Source organism: Pleurodeles waltl, chromosome 4_1 (genome assembly GCF_031143425.1).
Source record: "Pleurodeles waltl isolate 20211129_DDA chromosome 4_1, aPleWal1.hap1.20221129, whole genome shotgun sequence".
Classification (NCBI taxonomy): Eukaryota; Metazoa; Chordata; class Amphibia; order Caudata; family Salamandridae; genus Pleurodeles; species Pleurodeles waltl.
This window is the reverse complement of record NC_090442.1, coordinates 828,433,188-828,448,134: the sequence shown is the minus strand read 5'-3', so window position 1 is coordinate 828,448,134 and position 14,947 is coordinate 828,433,188.

The window sequence follows — 14,947 nt, the reverse complement described above, 5'->3', positions numbered from 1 at the left end:
TGAAGTGACTTCCTCTATCTGATTCTAAAGAGATCGGGAATCCGAAACGTGGTATCAACTCCCTCAACAATAGTTTTGCAACTGTGAGGCTGTCATTTCTACGTGTAGGGTATGCTTCAATCCAGTGACTAAAAATGCACACAATCACCAACACATACTTCAGACCTCCATGCACAGGCATCTCAATGAAGTCCATCTGCATCCTACTAAACGGGCCACTCGCCTTACCAATGTGGCTCGCGTTCACAACCGTTCCCTTCCCTGGGTTCATCTGCTGGCAAGTGACACATCGATGGCAAACTGCTTCTGCAGCTTGGCGAAATCTGGGGTTAAACCAATCAGTTTTGAACAATCTTATCATGGCATCTCTCCCTAGGTGAGCCTGCCCATGATAGAACCGCGCAAGCTGCGATAAGAGACTATTTGGCAAAACAAATTTTCCCTCATTTGAAACCCATAACTCATCTGGTCTCTTTGTGCATTGTGACTTAATCCAGGAATCTCTTTCATCCTCCCTGACATTATTCTGTAATGCTTTTAGTTCATCCATTGTATCTACGACCTTCAAGGCAAATGCTTCAGCTGGTTCGAGTTCTGGTTCACTTATTGAATTCCATTCATCTCTGAGTAATATACAGTTCAAGGCACAAAATCTTGCGACTTGATCGGCATATGCATTTCCCAGAGAGACATAGTCCTGTCCTTTTGTATGAGCACTACACTTTACCACTGCAACTTCGGCTGGCATTTGAATGGCGTGTAACAATTCCCTTATTCTCTCCCCGTTTTTCACTGGGGATCCTGAAGAAGTCAGGAAACCTCTCTGTGACCATAGTTGGCCAAAGTCGTGCACAATTCCAAACCCGTACTGACTATCAGTGTAAATGGTGACTTTCATCAATGCAGACAGTTGACATGCTCTTGTAAGGGCTACAAGTTCTGCTACTTGTGCAGAATAGACTCCTTGGAGCCAGGATGCTTCCAAGACACCTGTTACAGTACATACAGCATATCCTGCTTTCAAAATTCCCATCCCATCTCTTAGACATGAACCATCAACGAAAACAATTTGGTCATTTTCATCAAGCTTAGTATCCCTAATGTCAGGTCGAGGTTTTGTGCAAAATTCAGTCACCTGAAGGCAGTCATGCTCGACGTCTTCAGCGTTCTCAATTTCAGCATTTTCACCAGGAAGCAAGGTTGCTGGATTCAACGTAGTGCACCTTGTCAGCTGCACATTCGGTGAGCCCAGAATTATCGTTTCATACCTTGTGAGTCTTGCTCCAGTCATGTGTTGCGTTCGGGAGCGGGTCAAAAGTATCTCAACTGAGTGAGGGACCATGACTGTTACTGGGTGTCCCATCACTATTCCTTCACTCTGAGTGAGGCTGATACCAACTGCTGCTACGGCGCGCAAACACCCTGGAAGTGCTGCTGCGACCGGATCCAAAGTAGCTGAAAAATACGCTACTGGTCTGTTTATGCCACCATGGGCTTGAGTCAAGACAGACAAAGAACATGCATCACGTTCATGACAAAACAATGTGAAAGGCTTTGTGTAATCAGGCATACCTAAAGCTGGAGCCCTGCACATACATTCTTTCAATTCAATAAAAGCATCCATCTCATCTCCTTTCAGCTCAATTTGGTCCAAGGCATCCTTCTGGGTCAGTTTCAGTAAAGGCTTTGCTAGAGTTGAGAAGTTGGGAATCCACTGACGACAGTAGCTCACCATCCCCAAAAACTTCCTCACCTCCCTCCTTGTCTTTGGTGGACTCATTTGAAGTACACTTGTTATTCTTTCCTTCATTATTCTCCGTGACCCTTTCTCTATTTGGTGACCCAAGTATTTCACTTTCTTCTGACAGAACTGCAACTTGGAAGGAGACACCTTGTGTCCATTCCTTCCCAAATGGTTCAGTAGAGCAATGGTGTCGGCTGTGCAGCCACTTTCTGTCTTTGATGCAATCAGTAAGTCATCGATGTACTGTACTAGGGTTGACTCGAATGGCAATTCTAGCGCTTCCAAGTCTTTCTTTAGAATCTGATTGAATATTGACGGTGACTCAGAAAACCCTTGAGGAATTCGACACCAACTGTACACTCTGTCTAGGAATTTGAAACAAAAGAGGAATTGGCTGTCCTCATGAAGAGGCACAGAAAAGAATGCTTGTGACAAGTCAATGACGGAGAACCACTCGGCATCGCAAGGGACTTGAAACATTATCACAGCTGGATTTGGCACGACAGGGCAGCATTTTATTATGATGTCATTTATTTTTCTCAAGTCATGCACTATTCGGACCTTTCCACTCGGCTTTATTAGTCCCATGATTGGTGAATTACATGGACTGCTTAACACTTCTTTCAGTACTCCCTGCTTTACAAATTCGTCAATGAGTTGGGCAACTTTCATGAGGGTGTCTTGTGCCATGTGGTATTGTGGGGTCTGGGGAAAGATTGCATTGGGCTTTACAGTCACTTTCACTGGTTCCACTCCTTTCATCAATCCCACCTCTTTCCCTGTCATATCCCACACTTCTTTTCCGACTGTTTCCCGTAATTCAGCTGGAATATCTTCTTCAGTTATCATCGGGAAAAGGCAAATCAGAGGATACTCTTCATCGACAGTTTCCATCTCATCCCCTTCTACACTGTCCTCTTCTTCCCCATCACTGCTCGTCTGAATTTTAATTCCCTCGTTCGAACACATAATCGAACATCCCAATTTGCACAATAGGTCTCTCCCTAACAGTGCTATCGGGCTTGAGTCACATACCACAAATTTATGTAACCCTTGATAGTTACCAATGCTGACGGGTATCGGATCTGTAATTGGGTTTGTCAGGTGCCTGTTTGCTACTCCCACCACTTGAACCGTCCTTCCTGAGAGTGGCAAATTTGGTACTTCAATGCTCTTAACAGTTGAACGTGTGGCTCCTGTGTCAACCAAGAATGAGACACGATGACCCATTACTCTTCCCTCCACATACGGACCCTTCTGATCAACTTCCAAGGATGCTGCAAGCACACAATCTCCCTCCTCTCCTGAACTTTCACTCTCCCATACATTGTTTATTCCATTCTCACTGTGTAATGGGAACTGTTGTACGGTGCCATTTGTATTCATTACCTGACCCGAGACCTGTGGAGGAACCATCACTTGCTGCTGACTCATTGGTGCCAAAGGTATTTGCATTTGCTGATTAGGTACCATGGTAAACTGCTGTTGCATTGGCTGCATTTGCGTCATCTGCATACGGGGCATCTGCATCTGCTGCGGCTGCATAGGTTGTAATCCCTGCAGCTGATTTATGGTCTGAAAATTTGGGTTTGGACCTCTCATTTTCGGTCCCCTCATTGTCTGAAATGCATTGACATCATTGTTTTGCTGACCAACACCTGCACCTTCCTGCACCACCATCGGGCACTCGCGTTTCCAATGACCGACGATTCCGCACACGTGACACGGCATCACCTTTTTCAATGCCTGCACACCATTTGTAGTCACAACAGTGTTCAAATCCGGACCATTATTCCCAAAACCTCCTCTGCCTCTGCCTCTCGCCTGTGGCTGAAACATCATATTTCCCTGCAACTGCGGCTGCGGTTGCGGTACCTGCTGTTGGAACCCTTGTAACCCTTGCAAACCTTGCAGACCTGTCTGAGCTGCTTTAAGTTGCATCATCATCACTTTCTCTTTCAACCTTTTCTGTTTCACTTCAATTTCGTCGCTCCAATATTTCGCATAATTCAACACCTCATCAATAGGTTTCGACTGCCAACAAATCAAATGCGACTTTATCTTCTGACTTATCTCTGGTCTCAGCCCTTCCACAAATCTAAACACAAAATGAAGCATGTCCTTCGCCTCTATTGTTTCCGTGCCACTGTAGTTCTTGAACGCCTTCAACAACCTCTCATAGTAATTATGAATCGACTCTTTAGCCTCTTGGGCAGTTCGATCGATCTTCTGCCAATCCACATTTTTCGCAGCAACCTTCGTCTTCAAATGCTCAATCACCTTATAGTACAAGCTCATCACCATAGGTGATGGTGCACCCGTATCCCTGTCTCTCTCTGGTTCACTTGTCGGCCAACCTACAGCTCTTTTGCAATCCTCCCACAAATCTGCCGGAACCACAATCTCAAAGAGAGTGTTCAGGTCTTCCCAGAGACATTTTGCAATGTTCACAAACCTATCAGTCTGTTGATACCATTCAATCGGTTTCTCTCTCAGTTTGGGAAAATCGTCCGTAAAAGACTGAATGTCGCTTCTGTGCCATGGTACATGTATTAGTTTTCCCCCTGCTGTCTCCCTCATTGGTAACATGGTTACTGCATCACTACTCTGTGGTCTTTTCTCGTTGAGCTCTGGAACACTGTCTTTCCTCTTCTCTTTTCTCTTTACCCATCTGCTTTCCCATTTGTCTAAGCATCTCCACACTTTTGCACTCTGCAGCAATTCTCTAAGGTGAGCCTTCATGCCTGCTGACCTCATGTGTTCAAAATCTGTGGTCCCAAAATCCAACCTGTAGCTCCTGCTCAAGTGTTTCATCTTGTTTATCTCCACCCCGTTTTTGTCTGCTATTTCTTGCAACCTTCTATGTACCTTGTCCACTTCTCTCGTAATCCTGGGACATAGATACCTCAGCTCTTCTTCCGAGTAGGACTCTAACCTATTCACACCCATAGTCCCTTCCACCAATTCTTGTGCTTCCATGCTTAACCTGACCCTATTCAGATATTCTTCTCCCTTCCCACTGGCTGAGCTTTGTGTGGAATTCAGACTGTTGAACCACTGTGTCAGCTGTTGCGCATTCAACCCCATCAGTGTAGCATTCACATCGACTGCCATCGATGGTTGCGGCAACTTTTCAGTATTCGATGACAGCGGTATCACCAGTGGGGGACTCGACCTCACCAGTGTTGACTGAGCACATATGGGACTAAACTCCATCAAGGACCCAGATCCATTTGGCAGAGCCGCTATCGGAGTTGTCTCTGGAGTGTTTTGAATGCACCTCCTTTCCATCCCGCTCTGCACCATTGATCCTTGACTGCTCATACCTGAATTAGGCTGAATGTACAAAGGTACCGGTGGACCTACAGTAATGGGTAGGGATATCGCATCTGCGTTCTGTCCATTCCCCATGTTCTGAGACATGTTCATTCCCACACTATGGGTCATCATTGCCGGCATGCCCATCTGACTCCCCGTCATCTGAGCATGTGCGTTTCCCCCTTGCATCTGCTTTTGAGGCATCAAAAACTGAGTTGATTCAGCTTGTGCCAATGTTGGGTTGTGACCATTCTGTCCTCCCATTATGGTTGGGTCTAGAATCATTCCCGTACTGTTGTCACTGCTGTAGTACATTGGGACCTGCGGCTGATAATTTTCTGCTGGTTTCAACATGGGCACATCTGGATATATTCTCCTAACCTGCGGTATCTGCGGGGTGAACAGTAAACTCGGGTCCTTAGATCCCGATGATGCTCCTGAACTCTGAGTTTCACCGTTCTGTACTGATGCCGGAGGGGCAGAACTGGTACTTGGACCTTGTCCACTCTCTGCATAAGGTGGTGGACTATCGTTCAGCAATTGCATGATTAACTCCTCATCCTCTAACTCCTCTTCTCTTCTCAACTTTTCCTCGTCCTCTCTATCCTTGGAACACCTCCTGTTTGTCTTACAGGTAGCTTTCTTACCTGTCTCCTCTTCTTCCTTAGTAATTGCGGGAAACAATTTTATCCCCTGCAATACATCTGACCTCCACACCTTCTGTGCATTATCCCACCTAGCGTCCGCTAGTGTCTTTTCTACCTTTCTTATCCTAGTCTCAAACTTATTTTGCTGTTGTTGTCTAGCCATTAGTTCCCAAATTGCTAGAGCCTCAAACTGTGCTGGTCTTGGAGGTACCTTCATGTCGTACATCGCGAATCTCAAATTCTCTAGGATCCTTATATTGAACGTCCCATGGATCGGGAACGCTACGCTCCCATGTTTCTCTGTCAGTTTGTGCCATTGCTTTAGCCAAAGGCACGGAGCTACCCCTTTTTCCTCCATTACAATGTAAGCTGGTGTACCTTCGGGCGGCGTCTCCTCTCCTACGCTCGCTTTAATGTAAGACTCCCCCTTCATCGCACTCTTTAATGCTTTAAAAAATTTAATTTTCTCGTCTTTTATTTCACAAAGTTTGTAATCAATAGGTGACTTTAATTCCCGGAATACTCTTCGCTTGCCTTTCCCCTTCCAATCGAGCCCCACGGACTGCGTCCAATCCGTGCGCGACCCTTCTCTACAACCAACCTATCCCAGCGCGGCTCCTAGTGACGTCACACTCACACACTGCGGCTGACAAAGCCTCGCGGTTTGTCCTCCTCCACTCAGCTCCTCTCGTAACAACTTCTTGCATGTATCGCGAGCTACCAAAAAATAATAATAAAACAGATCTGTCGGTTTACTACAGGAAGGGTAACACAATCGCTTCAGGACCTTAGGGATTTTTCACTAGCCTCGGCAGTTATTCCATCTTTCTCGGTCCCCACTTTCGCAAGCAAATCTGACCCGCAGACTCTGCTCTCAACTTGTCAGTGATCTATTCTAGTGCACTTAGAATTTTGTCAAAGCCCGAAGTCGAAGTTTTCTTTCACTCCCTTAACACACGTACCGACTCGTTGACCACGCCCGATCAACCTACTAAACCGACCAGACCACAACATAAAACAAGTGTCTCATACACTTTTCAACATACTCCGGAGTCTCTTGACCTCGCAGGGCCCGTCTCAACAACAACAACCACGTGGACCTTTTTATGCACGAAGCGCCACATGCACATGAAGTTCGACGACTTCCCTACTCTCACACTCGGAGTCGCACCTCCGCTATTTCTATGAAGTTCGACGACTTCCCTACTTCTACACTCGGAGTCGCACCTCCGCTATCCTCTAAAATCCTCGCAACCTTTTCACACAATCTGCGGCAACAAGCTGTGCAAGCGCAAAATCCTAACTTCACTCATACCATCACTAGTACCGCCAACGCTGATCCCACACCTCCATTCTCTTCATTCGCAAGCTCCGAGATCCCGGGAAAGTCGCGGTGGACCTAGCCCATTATCATTTTCTCAATCAGTTTTATCCAAGAAAAATCTAATTCGACTTCTCGAGTGGGGTCTCAAAGGGCGTAACCGTTAATTCAACACCATGTACTTTAAGAGTGAGGGGTCCCAAAAGGCGAAACCATCCTCTGCTACCATCTACTGATAGAGCGTTCCGTACTAATAATTTACCTGTACTTGGACGCTCTTTAGGCTGATGAATCTTTTGGCTAAGTGGGACTCTCCTCACCCGAGAACAGTCAATTTTATCAAATCAATAATCAATAACGAACATAAGCAATGCCCTGATCAACATAACACTTAACAATTAATCCAGAATACATTTCGGCGAACCCTGACCTTTCAGTCAGGAATAACCACACCAGTTTATTCAAAGTTAGTGAATTTATTTCCCTATATTAACAAAGCTAGCACAATATATATGTGTCTCAACACCAAATGATAAACATAAATGAACATTAATAGCTGTCCATAACGACGAAACAGGTGCAATCTATGCAGCATTTGAATAACAAGGCATTCGATAATAGAAATGCAAATCACTAAAACTATAATCTGCAATGAGCTAATTGCATACATTTAGTCAGCATAACAAGGTCTCAAATTTCATCGTGCAACAAAAGGAATCCTCATCTAACCTCAAATTAGCATCGGCATGTGGGACTTCATGCAAAACCAATTTAGCAACATTAATTTGGAAAAAACTCCTAGCTAGGGCTCTTGTCAAAAATCAGCAGTTGGTTACCTAAAAGAAACACAATGCAATTGTACAATTTCCTTTCATATTTACCAATTACAATCAGCATTCAAGGAAGTCTTCGTCTCACAGGTACCGTTTCTCGATCAGCATGGGACGGGGCAAAGGGGCAGGGGTGGACGGGGCAATTGCCTCACGGCGGCAAAGTAAAACTACTACTTCATGCAAGGGGATCAAAGTTAAAGTCTCTAGGGCAAGAATCATTTAAGTCTCTTTCTCTCGATTAGAGAAAGCATCAAAGTCTCTTTCAAAATGGCGTCGCAGCAAGGTGGGCCATGATAGCTGCAATGTCCTGCAAAATGGCGGGTATCGAGCTGGTAATGGCTGCAATGGCTACTTTCTCCTTGTGCACCTGGTTTAAATAGACAACAGTTCAAATCCAGTAGGGTCTTCCATTGGAGGGTTCATAGGTTGGCTTCAAATTGTCCAATCAAAAACAACAGTTCTCAAGCTTTTACTTAAGCATACATTATCCTTGGAGACGGGTACGCAAGTTGCAATATTTTATACCAATTAACTCACTTTCAGAGCTTCCATTGTCCGCACCTGCAGATCGACCTTGGAGCAAGAAGAAAAAATGCCAGGCTGGCACGAAACCTTAAGATAAGCATGTGAACGATCTCAGTGGAAAAGTACAGCTTCAAGCAAAAATACACGTTTATTAGCACATTGGAAAAATACGAGCATCTAAACCGTGAGACCAGGCAACTAGGCCGAAGCCTCCACTACAGTTATGCTAAGCTAAAGCATTTCAATCAAGCAAATCGTAGCACACGTTTACAATTATGTCGGATTAGTGCACTTCTAATACATCACGTTATATAAAGCACGCTTATAAATGTTGGCAAACTACTCTAAGGGCACATTTTGTCCCCGTACAATCTTTATTAGTTCGGTTAAAGCCACACATGATTATTGCAGTAGTGTTAACTCTATTAGTCTGTTTTCAGTCTGTGCTTGCTGTCAGCTCCTCTCTATCGTTAATAAGAAAGTGTGAAGCTCTTAGAGTGCACACAAAAATGCTATCATTATGGCTGACAACTCTTCAGGTTGACGTTTTTTTTAATGTTAATAGGCGCAGTGATATCAGTATAACCCCCACAGTGTAAGTTTCTTGTTTACAAAGATGGATGCTTAATATCAACATGTGAGTTGAGCTGACACATTTTGTGCCATGTTTGTTTAGTCTGATAGTAGGTTTAAATTCTCTGAAACCTGTTTTTTTTTTGTAAATATGAAATAAAATCAGTGGTCAAATGGTATGAAAACTCCAGGATTTGACCACTGATTGGAAGAGGTTTTCGTGCCAGAGCTATTGCCAGAGGTCAATCCATTTAGCTGAACCCTTTGCTCCAGCTGTGGCCCACCCTTTGCTACTCATGACAGGAGTGAGGCATGCACGATTTGCGCAGACTCCTGGCTGTCTGAGCTGAACTTTGCTTTGCTTTGCCTTGAGGCCCTTCCCCTCGGTGACGAGGGGAAGCGTTACTCATTGACTTAGACCTTGGTGCTTCAGTTTAAGCCCTGAAGTGCCCAGGGCGAGTGTCAATCAGTGACACCTCGTCACAGAGTGGGGAGGGGTCAGCAGCCTCACTGACCCCATCCCACTCTGTAACGAAGTTGGGACTGCTGTCTTCCCTCACTGGCTGACCTAGGGTCAGCCAGTGAGGGGAAGCAGCAGTCTCAACCCTCCTGGGAGCTCTGGGGCTGAAGGTAAGTGTGTGTGAAGGTAAGTGTGTGTGTTTTTTAAATGTATGTTTGGTGCGTGCGTGTATGTTTGAATGTTGAATGTTGATAAGTGCTGTGAATGGATGTGCGTGCGTGTGTGAATGCATGAGGGTGCTGCCCGCCCCCCTCCCTCCTAAAATTACCGGCCGACCCTGCTTTGCTTTCAGTTGGAGAACTGATTCCTGAAGCTTTCCTAAAGGCGATGAGGAATGGCTGTAGCCAGGCATTCAAATGTATGCTGTGTGATCCATCCTATGAAACTCACAAGGCAGGTTTTGCTTTTTAATGCCGTAGGCGAGGTTGAGCATTGATGAGCATTGGGGGTTTGGATGTCAGAAACTTGTGAACAATTCTAGAAATATTTATCTTGTTTTCTCTGACCATTACATACCCAGCTGCTTTTATTTTCACATACTTTTTGCACTAGACTGAGCATTTTAAAATACATATTTTCCAACTACTTGAGTCCATTTCTTTGTGCTATCTTTGAGTGTGCTATTTACCAAAGAAAGTTTTGAGTGATTGCCACTGTGACCCCTAAACTGTGTCCATGAATTCATCTAGAAGGACTGATAGAAACCTGAAAACACTGCATGTGCAAGATTTCTCAGTGGGCTAGTGCCAGGATGGCAGTCCAGCCAGCTTTCTAATTCTTTGTTGATGTACTGAACTACATCCTTGCATCAGAAGATTAGAAGTCCAATCCCTTGTCTTTGGGGACCCACCGCAGATTTCATTTCAGAGGATCAAAAGACAGTTAAGCATTAGTGGGCCCCAACTGTAACAATTGTGACCCAGTAACTTGGAACTGGCCATGGCACCCTCCCACCTGGATTTCTCACACTGGGTGCCAGTGCTGTGATTCTTCGATTCCAGTTACGGGGTTCACTAACAGAATTTAAAAGTTCATTTTTTGCATTCATTATCGAAGCATGGCAGTGCATATTTCACAGCAGAAGACTCTGCGAGGGATTGGGAAACACATTAGGGTGAGAGTTCAAGATGGGGAAGGGAAGCTCCCTGCACATTATGCTCCACGTGAGGATATCATTGATTAATTCTATAGCTTGATATTTGGTCAGAGGTTCACAGGTTGGGAAAATGTTAAAGTGGGGAAGGCACTCCCAGGACTCTTCCCATTAGAGGTTCATGGAATGTGAAAAGTATCCACATCACAGAGAGTGGGAAGAGGAGAAGGACCCTGCTTCATTCATGATTGAGGTAGCTAACCCCCACTCGAACGGTTTATGATTTTAAATCTCCTGTAGTTTGTACTGCTGCAGTGAGTAAATCTCCTTAATAAAGTGTCCCTCGCTGTAAGCTTCTGTTAAAATGGTTTAACCTGTAACCCCCAGTGCCTACCATTTGAGATCAGGCCTGCTGCTGCACAGCTGGGTTTAGAGGCTCTGTGCTGGTTACACATGAACATGTGTGTACAAGTGTGTGCACATGTGTGCAGGCTTAGCAAGGAAGGCGTGTGTCTCACTCAGGCTGGTATTTATGTACAGACACCCTGTTGTAGATATGGCCCAGAATAAACAGGGTAATGCCTTAGAGTTGATTGGTATACCAAACAAAAAAATTACCCTTTTTTGGATGCAGTATAAATCTGTAGTGCTTTAAGTATTTTCAATTTTGGTTAAAAGTTGCATAAAATACAAGTTTTGCTTAGAACGCCAGTGAAAAGCCATTGTTATGAATTTTCCTATTTCCTATTATATTCCTATTTCTTAATATTTTCCTGGGTCCCGAAAACATACTCTTTCTCAGTTTTGGCCTACTTGCATTAATGTTTGTATATCAACATTGAAAGAATTTCCTTGAACCAGTCTTAATGAGACTCAGGTTTTGAACTACCCTGCTTGCCCATGTTAATGACTCTGATAGCAGTTTAAAATCTTTCCCTGAAGAGCAGGCCTATTTGATGGGATACCTTTTTTGTGGGAGGAACAAGTTAATGAGAAATCACCAGAAGGGGCTCAGCTCTCTGTGTCTGAAAAGCCTAGCCATTTTGTGCCTCTCTCAGTAAACTGAGGGTTTGCGACCTCTAAAATAATTTTCGTAATATACTAAACCCAATCCTTAAATGTATTAAGGAAACCATACTGAATCAGTATTTAGAAGGGACATGTCAAGAGTGTTCCTTCAAAATACTGAAGCCTTCTGGTATGCATTAATGTTTTGTAACCAAAATCAGGCTGCACAACATTAATATTTTACCACCAATTGAAAGGAGGCCATAGCTTTTCGAAAATGGAAATGAGAGAAAACTGCCTACTTCTTTTAATTATTTTTTAGATGCATCCTGTTTTCCTTCAAATTACATTTTAAAAGATTGCTTCACCTAAAAGCAGTCACACACATTGTGATCTCCTGACCCCTGGAGGTCATCATCCCTGTGATTGTGGCCAATTGTGGTGTGTCATAATTTGTGACTTACCTCATGCATTTATTAATGAGATAGGTCAAATTGCATCTCATTATGATTCGGTATTTTGAGAACCAACTTATTAGTCTATTAGTACATAGGTTGGTTCATAAAATAGCAATGCTTTTGGTGAGCACATTGCGACTAAGTTTACTGAATCGTTTTCAGTACATTCTAATTCGGAAATGGCGAATTGAAAGTCACTATTAATCACAATTTATGATTTCATGTTTGGAAACTTTCTACATGAGGCCCTTTGTTCTCCTGGAGACAAGGGTAGAATGGACAGTGCTCTGGCACATCACCCCAGGGACCTTTTAGTTCATTAGTCAATTAAAACCATAAACTTTGCATAGTACATAAAATTGCCACCAATAAAATCAACATCATAAACACACAATATTTATAACATTTGATAGATACCCAGTGCTTCTTATTCAAATTACCTCCCTTGTTAAAGACCTGGTCACTTCCACTATTGAGAAGCTAAAATGCCAGTCCTACACTGGACTAACTAACGACTACTCTAAAATGTCAATTAGTCAAATTAAAACCATGTACCTAACATAAAATCACTTTGAAAACACACAATGCTAATATACCTAAACATACCAATAAATCGATTTATAAACACCTACTGCATTGACATTTGATAACCAAAGGTACAGGGTGAAAATTTTAAAAGTTGTCATGAGTTTACTGGCAGGTTAAGTGGATCTTGGAGGTAAAAACAAGTTCTAAACGGGAGGGGTCAGGTTGAGAGAAGTGGTCTTTCCCAAGCTTGCTTAAAAATGCCACCATGCAAATTTCCAGAATGCCACCTGTGGGGTTGGAGAACACAAATGCTGGTCTCAGGAAATGCCAGTCAGGGGTGGAGGGATGATAGTCCATCTCTCAATTGGGCAGGGACCCCCATTCCAGACTTTTCCACTTCCATGTTTAATCCTCTACACTAGGGAAGATACTTTAAGAAGAGCAAATTCATAGAAGAGGAAAGTGATAGAACAACTTACTGATGAACCTCTGTGGAGGGATGCTCAAGACTTGCATCCTTGAACTTAAGTGAACTCTGTCTCCAGAGTTAGTGCAAATAGCTTCCCTACACTCTCTAGGTAAGATTGGAGAACAGTGGAGAATGCATTTGCTGATGACCCTGAAGTAAGGGGAACTCTTGGACTTCTATAAACTGGACCTGGCTGTGGGTGGCTAGGGAGGAGAAGGAAGACCCCATATCAGGGAGTTTTGATGGGCTAGGTCAGGATGGAAGATCTCAGGATTTACAAGCCACTATTGCAGAAAGGAAGAAAGCAGCAATGCCCAGGAGCTGCTAAAGTCCTTTAAAACCTCAAAGAAAACCATCCAAGTTTTATAGGCCAGCAAAGCCTAAATGAGCCACTGGGAGCCAGGATCAGCAAACCACATCAAAAATGGCCATTCAAGGCAAGAGCTATCTTACTTTTCTCCCACCCATGTGCAGCACTTTTAGAAACTAGTGTGGAGCCCCTGTGACCAGGGACACTTATGGCAGTCAGAAGCTTCCAGGCAGGCTTTCTCTATTTAGCCCCCCAGAGAGCCTGGAAGTCCATCCCCCCACAAAGACCAGTCAGCAGTTGGCACCCTATACCTTTAAAAAGAAAATCACAAGGGCCTGATTTAGAACTTGGCAGATGGGTGACTCCGTCACAACAGTGATGGATACCCCTTTGCTGAAATCTAAATCCCACTATTCAGTATATCAATGGGATTAGATATTAGTGGACTGGCTATCTGTCACCATTGTGATAGAGTGACTCATCCGCCGAGTTCTAAATCAGCCCTTTGAGTTTTAGAGGTTGAGCTCACCACCTAAACTCTTCTAGCCCAGACAGTGCTAATGATGGCTTAGAAAATGTTCTTATGAAATTTGCGTACTTCTGTGGCCATATTCCTTAAGGGACAGGGAGCACCTACATCATTTTCAAAAGCGCTCGTTTGCCCTCAGGGGTCTGTCCAGAGCAGACCCAGCCCTCCCCTTCACAAAGTGTGTCACAGAGTTTTCAAAAGTTGGCACACTAGTCTTCTAGGGCCCAGCAACAGTGACCCTGTGAGAGGTTACAAGAATTCCCTGCGCTGTGTTTTTGCAGTGAGGCTTTTGAATACATGGATCTATTGCATATACCAGTCCTTTGTGGTTATTAGACAACGCCCAAGGAAATGGCATGTTAATGGTGAAAGTCAAAATAAGTGTTTATTTCTGGTTCCATCATGAAGTGTTGCATACTTGGGAAATATTTATCATTACTGGATGGCTTATGTGTTACTGTTAACTGTAAGGTGACACCCATGACAAAGACAGTAGCCTGACTTTTTAGTACTGCATATCATGTGTTTGCTTAGTCCAATATACGGGTTAGGGCTTGCTGGTGCACAAATCGTTAAAGGGGCCACCATCCTCGGGAGTATTTTTTTGCATTTAGGGGGTTATTTGACCTTGCCTTTGTGCTGCCTGAAGTGTTTAGTCTTATGTGTATTTAGGTACTTTTCCTTTTTAAACCAAAAAATACTGACTGACATAGATTTATTATGGTTTACTTAATTCTGAAACTCTAGTCAACAAATCTTCCCTGAGTAAGTCTTGGACCGCTACGCTTCGCTTCCCTGAGAGTCGAGTGCTTAAATTTCAATTGGTCCCATTTTAGGGGTCTGCAGTACAGCGGCCCTAGGACACCAGAAGCGGAAGACCCCTGTTGTTATAGTTTACACTTTGGTCCCTCTGATTCATATTATTCAAATAACCATGTGCAACCAGTTTAGCTTTTAAGACTTTCAAGTTTGCTTTGTTGAATCTCTAAAATAAAGTCTCCTACTAATTTAGTTCACAATCAGTGGTGATTGATTGGTCATTTCTTTGCTCTTTGTTACTGAAGTTGGTTT